At 40.7% G+C, this 13,109-nt stretch overlaps 1 protein-coding gene across 1 annotated transcript in view; it reads left to right on the forward strand.

The window, feature by feature from the left end:
* trappc9 (trafficking protein particle complex subunit 9) overlaps window positions 1-13,109 on the forward strand; it is a 185,423-nt gene that overhangs the window by 74,263 nt on the left and 98,051 nt on the right. The gene's annotated exons all lie outside the window — the stretch shown is intronic.

Here is a 13,109-nt window from a genome sequence, read left to right on the forward strand (position 1 = left end):
TCTTACAGTGATTTATAGAAGGTTTACACTAAATGTTCCCTGTGTAAGTCCAAAAATATCAAGGAACAAGAAGATTACAGTGATCGCGTAAACAGGCCTGAAGGTAAAATTATTTTCGAGCCCATAAGCTCATGGTACGATTCGGTTTGTTGTCCTTCTGTGTTTGTGTGCACGTCTGTCTGTCTGTCTGTCTGTCTGTCTGGAACTGCTGGTGTATGCAAGCCCAGTGGGTGAAATTAGAAGAGAATCAAGCATTTCATCATGCTCATGGACTTGAATCCATGTGTGAAATCCAGCCAGGCCGAGCGTGGCTGCATATGCCGTCGCACCCGATGACTGCACCAGTGGTGAGCACATCACCTTCAGCAGCACCACAGCCAGCCTCAGCGCGCTGGTGTATATGCCACCGTGCTTCACCATCCACCACAGCTGCTTTTCCATTTGACAGGTCATTGCTGGTGATTTGTGTCTATAGGTGTGTGTGTGTGTATCTAAGTGCGGTTATAAATGTGTGTGTTTGTGTGAATGTCTGCTCATGCATCACCGTGCAATTCATCATTTTTTGCAGGCTTTGAAAGCTTCTGGCTTTCAGCTCTGCTTGTCCCATCTTTGCTCCTGACTTCACATTTCCATGGTTGACTGGCTGTTGATATACTATGAGAACAGCAGCGCAGGGGTCAGGGGTGATGTAAGGCTGCTCCCTGTTCTTCCCTCCAACGGGTAAATAGTGTGACACCTGCATATAGGACCAAGGGGTTACATAAAAGATCAGCCGCATCGTGTCTGAAGCACCAATTGGTCCTCTGTTGACCCCTGATCGCACCTAATACAGAGAAAACCACGTGTGCGTGTGCGAGTGCGAGTGTGGGGATAGATGCCACTCTCCCCTGACAAAAAAAGAGTGCTGCGGTTCATCCTCTCTCCTTCCCTTTCATGACTTACATGCTATAATCACATTCAACAACTTGCAAGTGAATTAGTCAACACTCAGAAAATAAATCAAATTACTGAGGATGAAATGTTTCTTTTATTGTGAGAATTCACAGGACGTACTTGTATGCATGACCCGGGTTTCCATTGTACGTTTCACTGCCCACTACAGCATGAGCCATGACTAAGAATACTTATTGAATTAATGGTCCTAATTTGTCTTACATCACTAAGAAAGGGGGGGACATGTCTGAATCCATAAATGGATTAGCACGACCCTGTCGGCCTGGACACAATACAACTACAGGCCTTCAACACACATGCCTACATGCACCATTCATGCCCTTTAAGCACTCAGAGGCCCTGTTCATACCTGGCATGAAGATGGTCTTGATGATCTGATCACGTGTAGTGAGTATTGGAAAGAACGCATCCAAGCTGTAGTGAGGTCTGATTGCTCAGAACCCATTCCGAAGACGCCTCCAGCCACATCCTTTTTTCAGTCTGTACACCAGTGTGGCCCATGCAGGACACATCGGTGCCAGTCAACTGGCATCAGGCATCAGTAGCTCAGTTATAATTATTCATCCACATTATCTTGGAAGGGATCTTCTTCTGGAGTTGTAGACACCTGAATGCTTCCTCACTCACATTTCTCAATATGATCAATATTGACGTTGACCACCCTGGCAAACTTGTACTAATCCTGCAAGGCGTTCTGGTTTGTTACCCAGTTGATGACCTCAACAGCCAATTACTTCTCACAAACACACCGGGTCCAGCCAACTAAGTCCAGAACCTCATGAATTCTGCCTGTATGACTCCTAAACTCTGACGAGCTTCGACACAGGTGGCTTCTTGGGTCCAGTCCCTACTTAGCAGGAGAGAACGTGCACACTGCCAATTCCCCAGGAACCTGGAGTGGTTGGAAGAGGATACGAGGAGGGAGAATTTGTGGTAATGGGCAGTCCTGAGGGGTTTCAGTGAGGTAGAGTAGAGAAAAAGTTTTAATTGGGTTTAATCTGGTTTTCATAGAACTGTGTGAGCTGTGTCCCGGCGTGTCTCAAATATGTCACCGTCTCTGTTGATTCTAACTGCTGAAACAAAGTAACGATGTAAAATAATTAATCATAACCAGCAAGTGTGACATGCACTAGGGCTGTACGATATTAGGAAAACATGTGATATGCGATTGCGTTGTTTCAATATCGCGATGACCATATGACTTCTATAAATAAATCTAAACTAAGCCAACCTGTAGTAGTAATTTAGAGTCCTTTCATAAATTTTTTGGACCATGACAAGTTTTTTTTTTGTTTTTAGCGGTTCTGTCAGTAATGTCCTGCTTCTCTCTCTTTGTGTCTCATTCATGCTGTCTGCTGCGCCAACCTCTCCTCCGGCTCTACATATATTCACTAAGTTTACAAAGTCTGTTACCCAGACTGAGTTTACACGTGTCTTATCACACTGTGTGTGTGTGTGTATGTATGTGTGAGAGAGCTATAGGTGTATGGTGCCATAAATCCATCAAGTTGACACCCCGATGATAGATTTTCAATATATCGAGCAGCCCTAGTGTATACACTCTCTACATATTGTTTTTAATTGAACTTGTCAGTTATCATTAGTGATCAGATGAATTTGCTAATTATCACGTTTTAGTGTCATAACTATCACCAGCAGTAACATAGTTCATTAGAATAATGAAGCCATAAAATATCTCTTATACAGCTTAATATAGCTTCTTCAAATTAAAAGTAGTAAACTAAAACCAAACTTTGAATATTACATTTTTTTAAAATAAACTATGAAAAAAATGGAAATAACGGGAACAAGATCAGGGAAAAGGGACTAATACAAGTCTTTGAAATATATCTAAAGTAAAAAGGCCTGTTGTGTTCAGTTAATCTTTTAGCAATGGCAGATGTAGCCAGATGTGCACAGGTTTTAGTCGTAGATCTGCCGTCAGGAAGGTTCCTAGGGACTCTCTGCCATCTAGTATTCTAATTAAATTTACATTTTCTGTCACACGAAACAAACGGCGAAAATTGTTTCAGGCCTGAAAAAAGGAAGCAGCTGCATTACATTTTAAATTAGAGGTATTTTAATTTAAATTCCCAACATGTTCCTTCACGTGATGAGACCTATGTTAAGCACTTTGCTAATTTCCACTTCTGGGGATTTAATGTGGTGATATCTCAAACTTGGTGCCATTTTTATTTCAATGCAAAAATGCTTCAAAAACTGCAGTAAATAGCTCCAAGTATGGTCTGCTTCTGAAGTAACATTTTGAACATGATGATAAACATGTTTTCGGGCTGTAGCATTGTCATTACTGAGTGTAAGACATTTTAATTAAAGCTCAGTATCCACTTAAAGTTTTATTTTTAAAGTGTGATAAAAGACGAGTGTCTCAGGTTGCTCCCCTCCTCCCTTCACATTTCACAGTGACGATCAGATTGGGTCTCTTCACATTCTGTGAAAAAATATTTTTACTACCTTCAACTTGAGCTTGGCATCCCATAACCGCCTTTGTCACAGACTCCTCACAGTTGGGAAGGTTTCTCACCCACTCTTTAGAAAGTGTCCCATCCTAATTGCCACATCAGAGGAGAACCCGAACTCGGAGGGTGTTGCAGAGCATGAGCTTATAAACGCTGTGTGCAGAAATGTCATGCCCATCATTACATGGACAGGGCTCGGGGCTGTTGCCGATATACTTTTGGTTTCTGGGGGGTTTCAGAGCTGGTGAAGTGATTATACCTTGCAATGCAAACTTCAAGTGCTACACTAGGTCCCACATATTCTTTTCCCTGTCAGCTATTTTGGTCTGCAGCCTGGTTGTTACCGAGCAGTTTCAGATGCTCTAACCCCCATCAGCTGTCAAATCAACACAGCCTTGTTCACAGTGCCCTCACTCCTCATCATCCAGTGATTATTGCAAAGTCATTACCCCGTGGGGCGGATAGAGAACATCTTCTCTTTTATCAGCCCTCCTTCTCTCATGAGTCATCAATGACACACAGCAGGAACGCGATAATGTCAACTTATCTCAAGGACACAAATGCCATTAAAGTGCCTCTCAGACGCAACAGCGCCGACTGAGCGACAGATCTGAGAGAGGTTTGATGATCTACATCGATAAGCTTTGTGAAAAAAGGCAGCGAAGCTATCTCATTTGCTCCTAGTGTTGCCAGCTTATTGCATCAAGTTTAAACCTTTTTAGAGGCCGTCACAGCAGGACAGCCAGTAATAGACAGGAGTGCAGGGAGGAATGCTGGACTGCCATTTCTCCCACTTATCCGTGAAGACAGCAGACAAGTTAGTTCTGGTCAGTACTTGATATTTATTTCACCACCTCAGCTGGATATAAGGATGTCTTCAGGATGCTGTTTAACTTCCCACAGTTTCTTCTGTTGTGGTCCCTCCGAGGTGCCCGACTGATTGGCTCGCTGATTGACAGCCAGGTGTACATACACAGTCACAGCATTACTCCAAATGGACTTACTGCATCGAAATGGCCTCCGGGCATTTCTCAGTTTCCCACAGAATGGGGGCCACCGGGAAACAAAACAGCTCCTCCGCCTGACGGCTCACTTCCCTGCCACCAGGCAGATGCAGCCAAAGCGGGGGTCAAGCCTCATTTTAAGGACAATTAGGCACACAGACTTCCATCTCATCACTTCATCAGAGTGCGCCGTGACCCCCTGTCCACCTGCCAGTCAACCACCTGCCCACGTTATCAGAGAAACCCTCCTGAAAAACAACAACACCGCTGTGGATCCATGGATAGATTTAAATATAACAGAAGATGTTTGCATCAAGTGGAACATGTCATTCACCACTTTTGTTTCAAATTGAAGTCGGGGATAATATTTTTGAAAGAGACAGAGAAATTGATGTTGTTAAGTCTGTCTCCCATAAAAGGGGGCTTTATGCTATTTCCAATTTGTCTGCAGGAAGATAATGGCATTTCACACCTGTGCCTTTTGCTGAGACTGTGCAAATTCAGTTTTTTGGTGTTTGCAATTATTACTGCTAGCTCTGTGTTAGTTTGCACACCCTGCAACTGTCAAAAAGGAAAGATGGCATAAGTACTTTTTGACTTGTCCGCCAGAAAACAGTGACTACAAGTCTCATCAGGACTAGGACTCTGTTCATAAATCTGGAACTGATCTGATAATGATGGCTCTGTGGCCAGGTCCATTGATTGCTTTGGGATGAGTGCTTGATATCAGAGTAGTTCATGCTAATGTTTCACTATTCTATGAAATTGGTAGAAACCAAAGCCATTTTTGCTCTCATGAGCTGCATATAAGGTGCTGTGATTTTTATATAGGGTTAGGGTTAGGGTTAGTGTTAGGGTTTAGGGTTTGAGTTAGGGTTAACCCTGTTAGTTATTAGCTAATAAATAAGTTAGTTATTACCTGATAACTAACAGTTTTAATTATTAGGTAATGATTTCTCTCCTATGGTTTGTTTCTTGTTCTGACCGTTAGGGCTAGGGTTAGGGTTAGGGTTAGGGTTAGATCATGCAAAACCTATTGAATATTTTTACGAAATCTGGTGGACGACTGAGGTGCAGATCTGGACAAAGGGGTGGATCAAGGATTTTATTTTCACTTTTTCTAAAATTGCAAGATAGTTTTTTGGTTGTTTTTCACCAAATAAATGGATTGTGATTAAAAGAAATTCAGGCATATTGAGAGGACTGATGGGTATGAGTGTGATTGTTGATTGATGCTGTTTTTTGGTCTGTCTAACTCTTGTTCCCTTCTTGAGTTCTTCCCGTTTATGCAGACTCTTTATGTTTCATAACGATAAAAGAAAAGTTCTGAAAATGTTTAATTAAGTAGGAAACAATTCTTTTGTTTCACCTTGAGGATATACATAATGGATTTTAGTGCTCAAGCTTGAGTGTAATTTAAGTATTTGGGAATTATAATTGCAGAGGGTTTATTTGCAAATTCTAATGTCATAAACAAGGGTAAATTAAGAGTGGTTTTTCCATTAAAATAAGTTGTAACTAAGGTTTTCATCAGCTGATTTATTCAACATATACAGTGAACTAATGATGAAGAGCAAAGTGAATGAGTGTAGTAGCAGAGGGGACATCACGTACTGTAGGTCCACTCGTCCTTTGTGCTAAGCTAAGCTCAAGTGTCAAGGAGCTGCCCCCATATTGGGTTTATAGTGATTGAGTCAACATTGATCTTTTATTTTAACTCTCAGTAAGACAGTCCATCTAAAAGTGTCCCTTTAGGAAACTCTCTGGCAAGCAATTTTTTTTGTAGGAAAAAAGAGTGGTTACTAGACCACACAAGCTTGTGCAATTTTTGAGAGTCCCAGCCTACCTGTCACTGAGAGGCTTTATCTCAGTATTCCTGTCAGGAGACATGTGGCCATGCCATAATCTCCTCAGCAAGATGTGTCAGGATCTTTATCTCACTGCCATGATTCAAAAGGCTTCTGCTTTTCCTTCTCTTTCCCTTTTTTTTTGTTCACCCGTCATGTGGAGGAGTGACAATACCGCCAGTGACGTTTGAGTATTCACCTCTATTGTCAAACAAATGCTGCTTTTATGTGGATGGATGTGATGGATAGTCTTCTGGGGCTTTGTTGTGACACAGCAAAATAAAAACAGTGATGGCATTCAAGGTGAAAGCCAGCCTTATCCTGAGTCTGCCATCCATGTCTGGTCTGTGATGCTCAGCTGCTAAGCAGCCCAAATGTTTTTTTGTTTTGGCGACAAAAGGCAAGTGAAGACACCAGCCAATGGGAGCAATTGAAGCTACTGTTTACAAAGTATCTGTATGAATGGAGGACCAACACATTTATGACTATGTGATTGTTCAAGCACTTAAATATTCAAGGTGCTTACAAATGGTAGATCTATATTGCTGTTCATACCATTACTTTGCATCCACAACAACTGTGGTGAAAGTCAAACCATTGGACATGCGTAAAAACAATGAAAACAAACCATTTAGAAAATAATTAAGGCTGCCAAACAACCAGTAAAATCGAATAATACATGCAAATTAAAACTATTAAAAGTAGAATAACATAACTTTTAAAAATGATGAATAAAGAAGCCCAACAGTTAGTCATAACAACTAATCACACATTCTAATTGAAACGAGTAAAAGGAGAATACATAAAATAAAGAATGGCTAAGATCAGTAAACCAGACTACTGAAGAGAGCAGCTAAAAAGAAAGTTTTTCAATTCAGATTTAAAAGACGAGCTTCAAATGAAAAGCTAGACCTACTTTGACTGGGGGTGCACTTTCCAGTAGCTTGAAGCATCAAAGCTAAAGGCAGTTTCCCCAGTTTTTGTGGAAAGTCTGAGCCGTCTGGTTTATAGCTCACATGAGTGTTGAGAGATACTGGGGTGTCATGTCATGTAGAGCTTTAAAAATAAGCACAATAATTCTAAAATTTGAGTTCAGGAAGTCACTGAAAGCCAGTGCATCGCGCCCAGCACATGTTATTTGGTCATTTGTTTCCTGTTAAAACACTGGTTGGCTGTTTTCTGGAATAGTCACAATAGTGTAGGTGATAGTCTTGCCAACGATATAAGCCATATTTGGTTATGTGGTCAAAACTTATGTGGAAGAAAATGCTCATTTTGGCAAAACAAAGCTATTGACTAGTGGTGTGAAAGACCATGATTGATAATTGACAATTGATCCGTACGGATTGACCCTCATGGTTTGGAATGCATTTTCACTTCAGATTAATTGCAAAGTTTACTTATTAGTAACCATAAAATTATAAAATCCACTTTTCCTGTCGCAGTCACTGTGTGAAGTAATAATTGCATATGTTTCAATCCAGAGTTCACTTAAATCAAAGCAGTTGTTTGTGAACGTAGGCTGTGAGTTCATGTTTAGTTTGCCTGTTGATAGAGTTCAATGTGAGAGCCATGGCTATTGGTGGAGAGAAGGAACTGAAGAAGCCTCCTGTGTCATTTAAGTATAGAAGCATGGAAGCATTTTCCTGATTAAATATACTAATGATGGAAGAAAGGTGGTGGACAAAACCATTACAGTTTGTAGGAATTGTGCCATGAGAAAGCCGTAAGACAGCGATAATAGTCCTGTGTCCAGTGATGTGTGTTGGTGATGCACCATCAAGGTGAAGATGATTACTACTTGGTGGAAGAGGGTTTGTAGTAGAGAAAAAATCTTATGTGCTGCACTTCCTTGCCCATATCAACTAGTTACCATTTGTCTTAATCAATAGCAACAATCAGCAAAAGTTATTCTATAATCTCTGATGTATAATGCTAATCTTTACCTTTAAAGCAGGTGAATGCTCTTTAACTGAAGTTTTTGTTTATTATAAAGGCTTTGTTAAGGAAAAGTACTGCTCATGATCATTTTGATCTTCCTTATCCTTCTTATTCTGTGAGTGTGTCAGGTTGAGTTTGCCTTTGAGAAATCTTTGTAAATGACTTCAAGCTCAAACAATCAGTGTCTTTACATGCACCATAGTTGCAAATGAGAGATAAAGAGACAATTACAATCCCTGAAAACTTTCACACAGTCGGCCGGTTGCTGTGCGAGGTGGTTTTTTATACCAAGAAATTTACTCTGGGGTGAAATCCCTCTGAGTTTCCAAAGATAAGGTGGCTTCAGATGCTGCGAGAGCTTCAAAGAACGCTGCTGGAAACATGCTGAGGACTAAGATTAATCGTGCTTTGTTATTTATCAGTGTCTCATATTACACTTCGCATGCTTGGCACACCCAGATTTGATCTGTTGATCCAGTCATTGGGATTCACATCACAAAATATCTTTGATAAAAAAAGACAATGCTGGAACTCGGTGAAGAATTTGACCTAAAGTGAGATTACATAACATTTTTGAAATGAAAAGTTGAAATGGATTCACATTATTCTGTACAGATCACACACTACTTTTAAAGATGAATTGTCTGATATAATAACTTCCCTGTGTAGGGTATAATTGCCACTGACCATATGGGCCGCACAGCAAACTCAGTGGAGTATACTATACATGTAGTGTTGTACGCATGTTAAGGTAATGCACGTGTAGCCATGTGTTGCTACTGTCCATCTCCTTACACAGTCAGCTCATTAAAGCAGAAGCCTATTTTTATCCCGGTGTGACTGAATTAGGGCCCTTAGGGGGCGGCAATCACAGAGAAAGTCTTGAACGGAGGAGGAGGTCGGGTCAGCCCCAGTCTGAAAAGGGAATCGGGGCGCACAGCCTCTGTTTGACAGTGTCGCTGAGACAATCACTCTTCCTCAAGAGGGTCATGGCGAGGCCACCACACAGCCAGCCGCAGCATCGCACAGCTGCATATAACACAGCCACCCACTGCTCAAAAGACAAAGGCAGTTTTTGAAATGGCTGCTCTATCTATTAGAAATCCTCACATAAAGCGCGTAGGATAAATATCAAAATCCCATAATGCCTATGTTTATTTGTGAAACGATATCAGCACAGAAATGGTACGACTCCTTCATGTAGATTTTCAGACAGAAATAGAGTTCATTTGTAGTATCAGGCTTAAGACATTAACAAACAGGAAGAAAACAATAAGTGGAGAAAACATTCCGCAGACTTTAATAAAAATGGCCTCCAACCAGTGTCTGTGCTCAAGGAATCTGAGTGATTTGAGTGAATCAATTTAAATGAGATTCATACCAGCACGCTGTTGCCTTCAGTCTGTTGCCAGCGCAGCATGAGTCTGTCTCTCATGCTGTGCCTCCTCCATCCGTCCATCCATTCATCCATCCCTATCCCCATCTATCTCTCCATTCCTTCCATCCATCCAAAGCAGATTGGGCCCACTGTCTCCCTTCCAGGGCAGACAAATAGTGGAGCTTATCGGATTCAGAGAGGATATCGGGATCTAAATTCACAGCCTTTGCATCAAGCATGTCTTATTCAGTGTTCCATCACGAGGACAGTCTTCCTCTTTTGAAAACCGGCATGCTAATGCTAATGATGTTCAGATTAGGGTATTAACAATAGCAGATGCTATGAGGATATATTAAAGTCAGATATAAAACAACACGTGTTTAACTTATTGTTACTTAAGCAGGATTTTGAGATTCCCTGTACAGAATGATGACTCTTGTAACTTGACACTTAAAGGTTCTGTGTGTACGATTTCGGTGAAAGGGATCTATTGGCAGAGATTGAATTTAAAACAATCGTAGTGATGTTTTCACTTGTGTGTTTCATCTAAATTGTACAAATATTGTTTTCTTTACTCTAGAATGGACCCTTTACATATAAAAACATTATATTTACAGCAGGAACCGGTCCTTTCTACGGAGGCCGCAATGATTTTCTTACAGTAGCCCAGACTGGACAAACTAAAGACCTTTTATAACAACTGAAGGCTAACACAGGTTCTCTTTCATGTTTGGAAAGGGAGGGTAAGGTGAGGGGTATTCAGCTGCAACATGCAACTTCAACACTAGATGTCCCCATATTCTACACACTGAACCTTTAAAAGCAGTTTTAGACATTCATTTAATTGAGGGGACAGAGTTTTTACTTTAATTCCAAATTTAAGATGCAAACTTGCTGTACAGTCATGATCTAACGACAAATTAATTGAACAACAATTTTTTGGTGAACAAAGGGTGGATATGTTTAAGAACTTTATTAAGCAATTTTTGTGTGTTTAAACTAATCTGGAGAAAACATTTAATTCATTATGTAACACTCAAGTTAGATAAGATTCATCACTTTTTGTGTAATCCTACTGACAAACACACACACAAACAAACAAACAAACCAATAAACACATCAGCTGACAGAAGTGAAAGCATAACCACTTTGGTGGAGGTATCAACCTCATGGCAGTGCGGGAAGAGAGATCAGCAGATCACTAAGCTTAGTAAAGAGGGGGGAACATTCATATACTATTAGATGTACTATATGGACGTATGAGACAGATGTGAAATAAAGCTAATGCAGCCCTAATATAAGTGAAAGTTTAGCATTCAGGTGCTTGGTCCGCAATAATAATAATCCCCTCTAATGTTTTCATCTCTTATCTTCACTCTGCTGTGCTTCTGTCATTAAGTCGTAATAGGCCAGACGTCTAGCCAGCAAGCTCTGCATCGCTCCACTTTGGATCTGTTCCCCACAAGAGGGGCGAAAGAGTGAAAACAATCAGGGAATCAGCAAATTTGTTCTGCAAAGGCACTGCCAGTACCTCCATCAGCAATACATGGGGAGATGATGTATGCCATATAGGAAGAAAAGCGGGACCTTGGATGCTCCCTTTGCTTTTATATCCCCCATCCTTTGCCCACTTGGCTGCCTAAGTAAAGTCCACCTCCCCCTCTGTTGCTATGGGCCACAGTCAGAAACATCCCACCTCTCCCATAGGGGTGCAATGAGTAGTCGTCAAAAATAGTCGCCGACAAATTTAATCATTGATGATTCGTTGGTTACGTCATAGCGTGTGTGTTTCGTGCCGAGCAGCTAAACTAAATGTTATTTTACCAAAGGTGTTGATGTAAGTAGCTGAAGAGTGAGCCATCTCACTCCCTTCCTGTCTCTGTGCAATAGCGTCAAAACATAGACCAATGGTGGCGTCCGTTCCAGCGCGTACCAGAAAGTCAAAAGTATGTGACAACTTCAACATTAACATAGCCCGAAAAAAAACGACCTGCAATATTTGTAAGGCGGACCTGCTTTCCATGGAAGCATGACACGAGCATTTGAAGAGGAGGCACCTTTGACATCGTAACGTAGACGATGCAGACTCGCCTCGGTAAGATAGCCTGTTATGTAGCTTGCTATATAAACGTATAAACCTGTGCGCTGGATTCTAGAATCCATTACAAAAATATGGTTTAAACCTTTTTTTAACGAGTTTAAATATTGCCTGACAAACGTCTTTTTTAATAACAATTATGCAGTCCAAAGAAGACTGTAGTTTTGTTTCTTGATGTTTTTATTGCCGATACTTTCCCTGTCCTTTTGTTAACAGAAAAAATGGATACTTGATTTTTAATTTATTTTTAGTGTCAGCACTTGGCCTGTTCTTTGATCACAGGAAAAAGGGAAACTTGAATTTAAATAAAACAAAATATATTAGCACTTTGCCTGTCCTTGGTTTTAAATGGACAAAAATTGGATTTTTCTTGGTTGTATCAATAATACCCTAATATGCAGCAAAGTTTATTAAAAGACATTTTTGAATGAAGTATCGATCTTTATTGTCTTTATGTTCAGTCATCACATGCCGCGAACAGCGTCAAGATCAATTTAAAAGCTGTTGGTTAAATAAGAGCAATTGAGAATTTGTGTCATTCATAATCCGATTAGTCGATTAATCGATTCAATAATCTATAGATTAATCGATTATCAGAATAGTCGTTAGTTGCAGCCCTACTCTCCCACTATGCACTCCTCTCATACGTGTTCATATCAGTTGTGAATGAACTGATATGGAACCACTCAGGCACGTGCACAGATAGACCCCTAGTGGTGCCAGCCCTTTTGCCCTGGATGAGAAAAGTGCCCTTCTGCTGGAGCCCAATTTTTTCTTCATTCATCAATATTTAAGAATTAAAATTACTCTCTCTGTCATCAATTCCCCCCCAATGTGTTTTGATATCTGACGGGGCATTTATTTGAGTTCTTGTGAGAATTTCGCCCCGACATGCTCCGCTGGCCCCGCCCCCCCCTCCTTCTCCCCTTCCTCCTCATGCAGCTGAGCGCCAAACGCTGCACCCACTTCTCCTCTGACGCGCAGCATCAGACAAACAGGTAATGACGCTGTGTGTGCAATCCCCCGACTTTGTTTGATGATAAATTAACCACAACATTAGCGCCGCAGACAGACAGGCAGAGAATTTAAAGGCAGTTTTACTATTCTACAAATTAAGTTCACTAGTTTTGTTTCATTTAAAATCCTAATTATTGAAGTGAAAGGTAGGTCTTAAGTTGAGCTACATGACAGTCTGGTGAGGTATATTGTGGTATATTATTAGTGTTGTGCTGCTTATACTTCAACTCTGTCAGAAAACAGTAAACAAAAATGTTCTTGTACTGTGTTGTCAGCTTTATAGAGATTATGTAAGTCACTCTTGATTATTATGCACAACATTTATTTATCTCATTTACAAAATTTGCAGCATAATGCCAAGAAAAGACAGACTCCAAAAGCAGAAGGATA

The sequence above is a fragment of the Limanda limanda genome, chromosome 19, assembly GCF_963576545.1.
Source record: "Limanda limanda chromosome 19, fLimLim1.1, whole genome shotgun sequence".
Lineage (NCBI taxonomy): Eukaryota > Metazoa > Chordata > Actinopteri > Pleuronectiformes > Pleuronectidae > Limanda > Limanda limanda.